Here is a 10962-nt window from a genome sequence, read left to right on the forward strand (position 1 = left end):
TCTCTCCAAATGGTGATCTTTTAGATATTTCACACCTTTGCCATAACCCCAAATGTATTAAACCGGAGCACCTGATTTTAGAGTCGCACAGTATAAACATAGAGAGAATTTTCTGTAGACAGACAAAACAGTGTACAAATAATCATTTACCGTGTTGTCTTATCTGATGCAGGTAATTTATTTATTTTTAACATGTCTTGATCGGAGTTTTTTGGCAAACGAATACTCCTGAGGCTGTTTTGCGGCCAGCCGTTTTGTCGGTAAAAGTTTGTTTTTCTCATAGTCTTTTTCCTCTTGATACTCATCATAAATTTTATATAGTTCATGCTTTTTTGAGCATCTCTGATCTGTGTACTGCTTTGACTGCTTATATAATTTATGTTTTTCATTGTGTTGTTGAATATTTTTCAGACCTCGGGCAGCACGACTTCCTGGTTCGATGAGAACCCCAGCCGCTTTACAGAGTTTAACGATGGATTCTCCAGGGCCATTATTTACATTGTGTATAGCTGTATGTACCCTTCCTTTATAGTTTCTGGTAAATGTTACATTGCTAGGTACAGTTGCACGTATTGCACGGTTAGTTGCTTCAGCTTTTTGTGTGTTAGTGTTTTTGCATGTACGGTTTAGCATGGTAGGTCCAAGGCGATATTTTACGCATTCACGTAACAATGCTGCTGTGTTCTCTGATTTATTTAATTTAAAGGTATTTTTCAGATAAGCTGATTTTTCAGTCCATGTCTTCAAACTGTTCCTATTTGAACAAACAAGGGAATATTTTGTACACCCGTTATGATCACCCTGATAGCAAGAAACTATAGCATGACATACATATGATAGGTGAACTTTTACCCGTACAGAGTCCATATTGAATTTATCAAAGGCAGCATTGTACTCTGCCTGACAACGTGCCGCCATATCTAATGCAAACCTTTTTAGCATTTTATCTTTCTCTGAAACTAATCGTGCCGGCATTATTTCCTTCAGACCTGACATTTTTTTAATAAAATTTCTATGATTTGCGGACACATGTCTTGTATCTAGAAAATGAATTGGCTGAGTATTGGTTGTAACAGCTTTAAAAAGAGACTCTGCAGCTCTAAATGCACTGCTGTCAGGGTCAGTGGTAATTTCTTGAACTTCCAGACCATCATTTTTCAGGTCTAACAAGCAGGCCCATCGCTCCTCACTGCCTATGCTGTCATGCATTTCAATGTTTGCGGAACAGTGACCTTTGTGAGATTTAACTTTTGTTTTTGTTTTATGTTCACTCTTATTTGAGCAAAGCTTAGACACTTGTCTTGTGCTTACAATACTGTGCTTATAAGTATTATTTTCTAACATGTTATATGTACATTGGATAGCTGGTTGAAATGGTGTTTTACCCATTCCGGAATAAATAGGGTTATTATACATTCCGTCGGCCTGAATGTTAATAATATAAGGATTATCACCTCTTAATATGTTTATTTCCTTAATTAATTTTCTTTTCTGAACCAAATCCTTTTGATTGTACTCTTCTATAATTTCAGAAACAACATTAGCACTGTGTTGCATACTTGAAGTGGAAGGAGCTGGTATATTAGAACCAAGAAATAATTTCTGTAGACCAGTTGTGCTGATAGCTATGTGATTAAGTGCGACTTGTATGGATAGATTAATAGCTGCTGTTCGACAACCACGTTTCTTAGCGATCACCTCATTGTAAAGGTTGAACATTTTTGAATGGTAAGAACACTCATTGCAGCTTGCCTTTTCCCTCCAGGCAGCCCCTCTTTGCTGCTCTGCACTTAAATCCCATGATATGAACCCTGTACACATAGGGGATATTTGTCTGTGTTCTATGAAAACCTCATTCCACATCTGTTCAAGTTCATTGATCCGAAGGAGTCGAAAACTATTTTTCTCTGATCTGAAGTTGAAAAATGTTGCCAAAATTGAAGTGAATTAGTTTTTTATTTGTTAAACTAAGTTTGGAAAATGTGAAAATAATTCTATTTTGAATTACCTCCCTTACAATAGTGTTTTCTTTAAATAAGCTTTTTGATCAAATGTACTCTCAAAAGTGCATATTTTTTTCTTTGCCTGTGTTTTTATATATATTATATATAAAAACCATGCACTATTTAGCTCTTGAAAATATATATAGGACTAGAAATTTTAAAATAAGTATAATCCTAGCTTGCATTTTCTTCAGATGTCACATTTAAAGAATTGGCATATAAGACACATGCCTTTTTCTTCATAGTTGTTTATAAATGGCTTTTTTAAGCAAGTTTAATTATTTTTGAAAGCTTAATAACAAAAAAAGTATTCTTACCCTGTTTTTGTTTCATTTTCGGCACATTTTTCAACTTCTGTTTTTGTCGTAGGCTTCGGCCTTAGAAAGCGAGCTGACTTTGTAGAGGCAGGAATTAGTTGAACATTCTTTTTATGAACAGATTTAGTCACTAAGTCATACAAGTCTTTTGGTAGTCTCACAAATTTGCCTTTTTCAGCAGGTAAAGTCTTATTTCTGTATTTTTTCCCCTTATTATATGGCTTGTTTCCTTTCTGAAATGTGTATTTCCTTAGACGCCATGGGATTAGACCCATTGTTATTGTAAGAATTGTTTGAAATGCACTTTATTCCAGTATTTTAATATTTAAACATCAAATATAGGACCTTACAACTAAACAATCATGAATGACTAAGTTTTTTGTTTATATCTGATGGAACTGAAGGTGACCCCAGATGTAAGATTTTTTATATAAATCATATAAAAATCATCATGATGGCTAATCTCATTATTTTGTAATTTGACAAGTTCATATAATTTGACCTCTCTTCATTTAATTTTTTTATCAGTGCTGACAGGCTTGTGTGCTATAACATAAGCAGAAAGTAAAGATAAGGTGTATGTTTTTGTTATAGGGATAGTTTTTTGAAGCTTGTATGACAACTTTTTATGCATTTTATGGTATAGTACATAAAGAAGACAAAAATTCTACAAAATAAACAGATTGTAGTAAAACTAACCATGATTCAAATAGCTATTACACAAAGGCACAAGAAAAACACAAATATATAATGAGTTTGTTAAGTAGACAAAAAAAATAATAATTTGAATAAAAAAAAAAATAGTGAACAGGAAAAAAACACATCTTGCCGCAAACAGTGTATAGTTACTAGAAGTACTATAAAAATACAATAATGAAAAAACTACCATTGTAACTTATTATTTTCTATTACTTACATAAATAACAACAAGAATATAAGAATATTTTGATACTAAAAGGGGTTTGAAAGTACAGTATAGGTTGCACTTTGCAAATCACACGCTTTGTAAATCACGTGTGATTTGCAAGTCACGCCTCTTTTGGGGAGAAATTGAATGTGCATTAAATACTGCTACTGTTTACATAGTTGTTGCCATGGATGCAAAGTAATTCTTTTTTAAATAAGACTTGATTGGAGAATTAAATGGATATAAATAAAAATGTCTATTTATTTAACTTATTTTTCAGGAGGACTGGAAGACATTTGGGTGTTGAGTCAAATTTAATGGAAAAATTCAGTGCGAACCTGCAATGTTTATAAATGGAGGTCAGTAAAACTTAAAAAATATGCCGCACAGCTATATGTTTTCATTAGTGCAAAAAAAAGTAGTGCATGTCTCCTTTCCAGGGAAATATAACATTCTCCTCAAAACTTCCTGAATGAAGAGTGACTGCATATGCAATTTAGGCAGTTCCTATGGAAAACTGCATTGCTGGTTTTACACAAGTGCAACCTCTATATAAGGTAAATAATGGGAATTCACCCCTGAGCCTCCATGGGATCCCAATTTCGGACCCCTTTTGGGTTTTCATTTTACAGAAACAACATGGAATCATTTTGGAATGCATTGGCTTTAGCTTTGTCTAAGAAAAGTGAAAAAAATTATGGAAATTATGACTGAACAGTGTGGGTTGGAGCTTTGGAGCATGGGGTCTATGGGAAAAAAGTTATGAATTGGCCTGATGGCACTAGAACTCTTGAAAGAGCTCACAGATTATCTTATATGCTAGATAAAAGAATATTAAAAGAAAATCTTCCCCGTTTCTCTCCAAATGGTGATCTTTTAGATATTTCACACCTTTGCCATAACCCCAAATGTATTAAACCGGAGCACCTGATTTTAGAGTCGCACAGTATAAACATAGAGAGAATTTTCTGTAGACAGACAAAACAGTGTACAAATAATCATTTACCGTGTTGTCTTATCTGATGCAGGTAATTTATTTATTTTTAACATGTCTTGATCGGAGTTTTTTGGCAAACGAATACTCTTGAGGCTGTTTTGCGGCCAGCCGTTTTGTCGGTAAAAGTTTGTTTTTCTCATAGTCTTTTTCCTCTTGATACTCAGCATAAATTTTATATAGTTCATGCTTTTTTGAGCATCTCTGATCTGTGTACTGCTTTGACTGCTTATATAATTTATGTTTTTCATTGTGTTGTTGAATATTTTTCAGACCTCGGGCAGCACGACTTCCTGGTTCGATGAGAACCCCAGCCGCTTTACAGAGTTTAACGATGGATTCTCCAGGGCCATTATTTACATTGTGTATAGCTGTATGTACCCTTCCTTTATAGTTTCTGGTAAATGTTACATTGCTAGGTACAGTTGCACGTATTGCACGGTTAGTTGCTTCAGCTTTTTGTGTGTTAGTGTTTTTGCATGTACGGTTTAGCATGGTAGGTCCAAGGCGATATTTTACGCATTCACGTAACAATGCTGCTGTGTTCTCTGATTTATTTAATTTAAAGGTATTTTTCAGATAAGCTGATTTTTCAGTCCATGTCTTTAAACTGTTCCTATTTGAACAAACAAGGGAATATTTTGTACACCCGTTATGATCACCCTGATAGCAAGAAACTATAGCATGACATACATATGATAGGTGAACTTTTACCCGTACAGAGTCCATATTGAATTTATCAAAGGCAGCATTGTACTCTGCCTGACAACGTGCCGCCATATCTAATGCAAACCTTTTTAGCATTTTATCTTTCTCTGAAACTAATCGTGCCGGCATTATTTCCTTCAGACCTGACATTTTTTTAATAAAATTTCTATGATTTGCAGACACATGTCTTGTATCTAGAAAATGAATTGGCTGAGTATTGGTTGTAACAGCTTTAAAAAGAGACTCTGCAGCTCTAAATGCACTGCTGTCAGGGTCAGTGGTAATTTCTTGAACTTCCAGACCATCATTTTTCAGGTCTAACAAGCAGTCTTTAGCCCATCGCTCCTCACTGCCTATGCTGTCATGCATTTCAATGTTTGCGGAACAGTGACCTTTGTGAGATTTAACTTTTGTTTTTGTTTTATGTTCACTCTTATTTGAGCAAAGCTTAGACACTTGTCTTGTGCTTACAATACTGTGCTTATAAGTATTATTTTCTAACATGTTATATGTACATTGGGTAGCTGGTTGAAATGGTGTTTTACCCATTCCGGAATAAATAGGGTTATTATACATTCCGTCGGCCTGAATGTTAATAATATTAGGATTATCACCTCTTAATATGTTTATTTCCTTAATTAATTTTCTTTTCTGAACCAAGTCCTTTTGATTGTACTCTTCTATAATTTCAGAAACAACATTAGCACTGTGTTGCATACTTGAAGTGGAAGGAGCTGGTATATTAGAACCAAGAAATAATTTCTGTAGACCAGTTGTGCTGATAGCTATGTGATTAAGTGCAACTTGTATGGATAGATTAATAGCTGCTGTTCGACAACCACGTTTCTTAGCGATCACCTCATTGTAAAGGTTGAACATTTTTGAATGGTAAGAACACTCATTGCAGCTTGCCTTTTCCCTCCAGGCAGCCCCTCTTTGCTGCTCTGCACTTAAATCCCATGATATGAACCCTGTACACATAGGGGATATTTGTCTGTGTTCTATGAAAACCTCATTCCACATCTGTTCAAGTTCATTGATCCGAAGGAGTCGAAAACTATTTTTCTCTGATCTGAAGTTGAAAAATGTTGCCAAAATTGAAGTGAATTAGTTTTTTATTTGTTAAACTAAGTTTGGAAAATGTGAAAATAATTCTATTTTGAATTACCTCCCTTACAATAGTGTTTTCTTTAAATAAGCTTTTTGATCAAATGTACTCTCAAAAGTGCATATTTTTTTCTTTGCCTGTGTTTTTATATATATTATATATAAAAACCATGCACTATTTAGCTCTTGAAAATATATATAGGACTAGAAATTTTAAAATAAGTATAATCCTAGCTTGCATTTTCTTCAGATGTCACATTTAAAGAATTGGCATATAAGACACATGCCTTTTTCTTCATAGTTGTTTATAAATGGCTTTTTTAAGCAAGTTTAATTATTTTTGAAAGCTTAATAACAAAAAAAGTATTCTTACCCTGTTTTTGTTTCATTTTCGGCACATTTTTCAACTTCTGTTTTTGTCGTAGGCTTCGGCCTTAGAAAACGAGCTGACTTTGTAGAGGCAGGAATTAGTTGAACATTCTTTTTATGAACAGATTTAGTCACTAAGTCATACAAGTCTTTTGGTAGTCTCACAAATTTGCCTTTTTCAGCAGGTAAAGTCTTATTTCTGTATTTTTTCCCCTTATTATATGGCTTGTTTCCTTTCTGAAATGTGTATTTCCTTAGACGCCATGGGATTAGACCCATTGTTATTGTAAGAATTGTTTGAAATGCACTTTATTCCAGTATTTTAATATTTAAACATCAAATATAGGACCTTACAACTAAACAATCATGAATGACTAAGTTTTTTGTTTATATCTGATGGAACTGAAGGTGACCCCAGATGTAAGATTTTTTATATAAATCATATAAAAATCATCATGATGGCTAATCTCATAATTTTGTAATTTGACAAGTTCATATAATTTGACCTCTCTTCATTTAATTTTTTTATCAGTGCTGACAGGCTTGTGTGCTATAACATAAGCAGAAAGTAAAGATAAGGTGTATGTTTTTGTTATAGGGATAGTTTTTTGAAGCTTGTATGACAACTTTTTATGCATTTTATGGTATAGTACATAAAGAAGACAAAAATTCTACAAAATAAACAGATTGTAGTAAAACTAACCATGATTCAAATAGCTATTACACAAAGGCACAAGAAAAACACAAATATATAATGAGTTTGTTAAGTAGACAAAAAAAATAATAATTTGAATAAAAAAAAAAATAGTGAACAGGAAAAAAACACATCTTGCCGCAAACAGGGTATAGTTACTAGAAGTACTATAAAAATACAATAATGAAAAAACTACCATTGTAACTTATTATTTTCTATTACTTACATAAATAACAACAAGAATATAAGAATATTTTGATACTAAAAGGGGTTTGAAAGTACAGTATAGGTTGCACTTTGCAAATCACACGCTTTGTAAATCACGTGTGATTTGCAAGTCACGCCTCTTTTGGGGAGAAATTGAATGTGCATTAAATACTGCTACTGTTTACATAGTTGTTGCCATGGATGCAAAGTAATTCTTTTTTAAATAAGACTTGATTGGAGAATTAAATGGATATAAATAAAAATGTCTATTTATTTAACTTATTTTTCAGGAGGACTGGAAGACATTTGGGTGTTGAGTCAAATTTAATGGAAAAATTCAGTGCGAACCTGCAATGTTTATAAATGGAGGTCAGTAAAACTTAAAAAATATGCCGCACAGCTATATGTTTTCATTAGTGCAAAAAAAAGTAGTGCATGTCTCCTTTCCAGGGAAATATAACATTCTCCTCAAAACTTCCTGAATGAAGAGTGACTGCATATGCAATTTAGGCAGTTCCTATGGAAAACTGCATTGCTGGTTTTACACAAGTGCAACCTCTATATAAGGTAAATAATGGGAATTCACCCCTGAGCCTCCATGGGATCCCAATTTCGGACCCCTTTTGGGTTTTCATTTTACAGAAACAACATGGAATCATTTTGGAATGCATTGGCTTTAGCTTTGTCTAAGAAAAGTGAAAAAAATTATGGAAATTATGACTGAACAGTGTGGGTTGGAGCTTTGGAGCATGGGGTCTATGGGAAAAAAGTTATGAATTGGCCTGATGGCACTAGAACTCTTGAAAGAGCTCACAGATTATCTTATATGCTAGATAAAAGAATATTAAAAGAAAATCTTCCCCGTTTCTCTCCAAATGGTGATCTTTTAGATATTTCACACCTTTGCCATAACCCCAAATGTATTAAACCGGAGCACCTGATTTTAGAGTCGCACAGTATAAACATAGAGAGAATTTTCTGTAGACAGACAAAACAGTGTACAAATAATCATTTACCGTGTTGTCTTATCTGATGCAGGTAATTTATTTATTTTTAACATGTCTTGATCGGAGTTTTTTGGCAAACGAATACTCTTGAGGCTGTTTTGCGGCCAGCCGTTTTGTCGGTAAAAGTTTGTTTTTCTCATAGTCTTTTTCCTCTTGATACTCAGCATACATTTTATATAGTTCATGCTTTTTTGAGCATCTCTGATCTGTGTACTGCTTTGACTGCTTATATAATTTATGTTTTTCATTGTGTTGTTGAATATTTTTCAGACCTCGGGCAGCACGACTTCCTGGTTCGATGAGAACCCCAGCCGCTTTACAGAGTTTAACGATGGATTCTCCAGGGCCATTATTTACATTGTGTATAGCTGTATGTACCCTTCCTTTATAGTTTCTGGTAAATGTTACATTGCTAGGTACAGTTGCACGTATTGCACGGTTAGTTGCTTCAGCTTTATGTGTGTTAGTGTTTTTGCATGTACGGTTTAGCATGGTAGGTCCAAGGCGATATTTTACGCATTCACGTAACAATGCTGCTGTGTTCTCTGATTTATTTAATTTAAAGGTATTTTTCAGATAAGCTGATTTTTCAGTCCATGTCTTCAAACTGTTCCTATTTGAACAAACAAGGGAATATTTTGTACACCCGTTATGATCACCCTGATAGCAAGAAACTATAGCATGACATACATATGATAGGTGAACTTTTACCCGTACAGAGTCCATATTGAATTTATCAAAGGCAGCATTGTACTCTGCCTGACAACTTGCCGCCATATCTAATGCAAACCTTTTTAGCATTTTATCTTTCTCTGAAACTAATCGTGCCGGCATTATTTCCTTCAGACCTGACATTTTTTTAATAAAATTTCTATGATTTGCAGACACATGTCTTGTATCTAGAAAATGAATTGGCTGAGTATTGGTTGTAACAGCTTTAAAAAGAGACTCTGCAGCTCTAAATGCACTGCTGTCAGGGTCAGTGGTAATTTCTTGAACTTCCAGACCATCATTTTTCAGGTCTAACAAGCAGTCTTTAGCCCATCGCTCCTCACTGCCTATGCTGTCATGCATTTCAATGTTTGCGGAACAGTGACCTTTGTGAGATTTAACTTTTGTTTTTGTTTTATGTTCACTCTTATTTGAGCAAAGCTTAGACACTTGTCTTGTGCTTACAATACTGTGCTTATAAGTATTATTTTCTAACATGTTATATGTACATTGGGTAGCTGGTTGAAATGGTGTTTTACCCATTCCGGAATAAATAGGGTTATTATACATTCCGTCGGCCTGAATGTTAATAATATTAGGATTATCACCTCTTAATATGTTTATTTCCTTAATTAATTTTCTTTTCTGAACCAAGTCCTTTTGATTGTACTCTTCTATAATTTCAGAAACAACATTAGCACTGTGTTGCATACTTGAAGTGGAAGGAGCTGGTATATTAGAACCAAGAAATAATTTCTGTAGACCAGTTGTGCTGATAGCTATGTGATTAAGTGCGACTTGTATGGATAGATTAATAGCTGCTGTTCGACAACCACGTTTCTTAGCGATTACCTCATTGTAAAGGTTGAACATTTTTGAATGGTAAGAACACTCATTGCAGCTTGCCTTTTCCCTCCAGGCAGCCCCTCTTTGCTGCTCTGCACTTAAATCCCATGATATGAACCCTGTACACATAGGGGATATTTGTCTGTGTTCTATGAAAACCTCATTCCACATCTGTTCAAGTTCATTGATCCGAAGGAGTCGAAAACTATTTTTCTCTGATCTGAAGTTGAAAAATGTTGCCAAAATTGAAGTGAATTAGTTTTTTATTTGTTAAACTAAGTTTGGAAAATGTGAAAATAATTCTATTTTGAATTACCTCCCTTACAATAGTGTTTTCTTTAAATAAGCTTTTTGATCAAATGTACTCTCAAAAGTGCATATTTTTTTCTTTGCCTGTGTTTTTATATATATTATATATAAAAACCATGCACTATTTAGCTCTTGAAAATATATATAGGACTAGAAATTTTAAAATAAGTATAATCCTAGCTTGCATTTTCTTCAGATGTCACATTTAAAGAATTGGCATATAAGACACATGCCTTTTTCTTCATAGTTGTTTATAAATGGCTTTTTTAAGCAAGTTTAATTATTTTTGAAAGCTTAATAACAAAAAAAGTATTCTTACCCTGTTTTTGTTTCATTTTCGGCACATTTTTCAACTTCTGTTTTTGTCGTAGGCTTCGGCCTTAGAAAGCGAGCTGACTTTGTAGAGGCAGGAATTAGTTGAACATTCTTTTTATGAACAGATTTAGTCACTAAGTCATACAAGTCTTTTGGTAGTCTCACAAATTTGCCTTTTTCAGCAGGTAAAGTCTTATTTCTGTATTTTTTCCCCTTATTATATGGCTTGTTTCCTTTCTGAAATGTGTATTTCCTTAGACGCCATGGGATTAGACCCATTGTTATTGTAAGAATTGTTTGAAATGCACTTTATTCCAGTATTTTAATATTTAAACATCAAATATAGGACCTTACAACTAAACAATCATGAATGACTAATTTTTTTGTTTATATCTGATGGAACTGAAGGTGACCCCAGATGTAAGATTTTTTATATAAATCATATAAAAATCATCATGATGGCTAATC

General features: G+C 33.8%; 1 long non-coding RNA gene across 1 annotated transcript; it reads left to right on the top strand.

Moving 5' to 3' along the window:
* The first annotated feature begins 429 nt into the window (after positions 1–429).
* On the top strand, positions 430–3587 carry LOC139487141 (uncharacterized). Its single transcript, XR_011655769.1, has 3 exons — positions 430–511; positions 1533–1728; positions 3508–3587. It is a non-coding gene; the product is annotated as an uncharacterized lncRNA (long non-coding RNA).
* The last annotated feature ends 7375 nt before the right edge of the window (positions 3588–10962 follow it).

This window comes from Mytilus edulis, chromosome 8, assembly GCF_963676685.1.
Source record: "Mytilus edulis chromosome 8, xbMytEdul2.2, whole genome shotgun sequence".
NCBI classification, from domain to species: domain Eukaryota; kingdom Metazoa; phylum Mollusca; class Bivalvia; order Mytilida; family Mytilidae; genus Mytilus; species Mytilus edulis.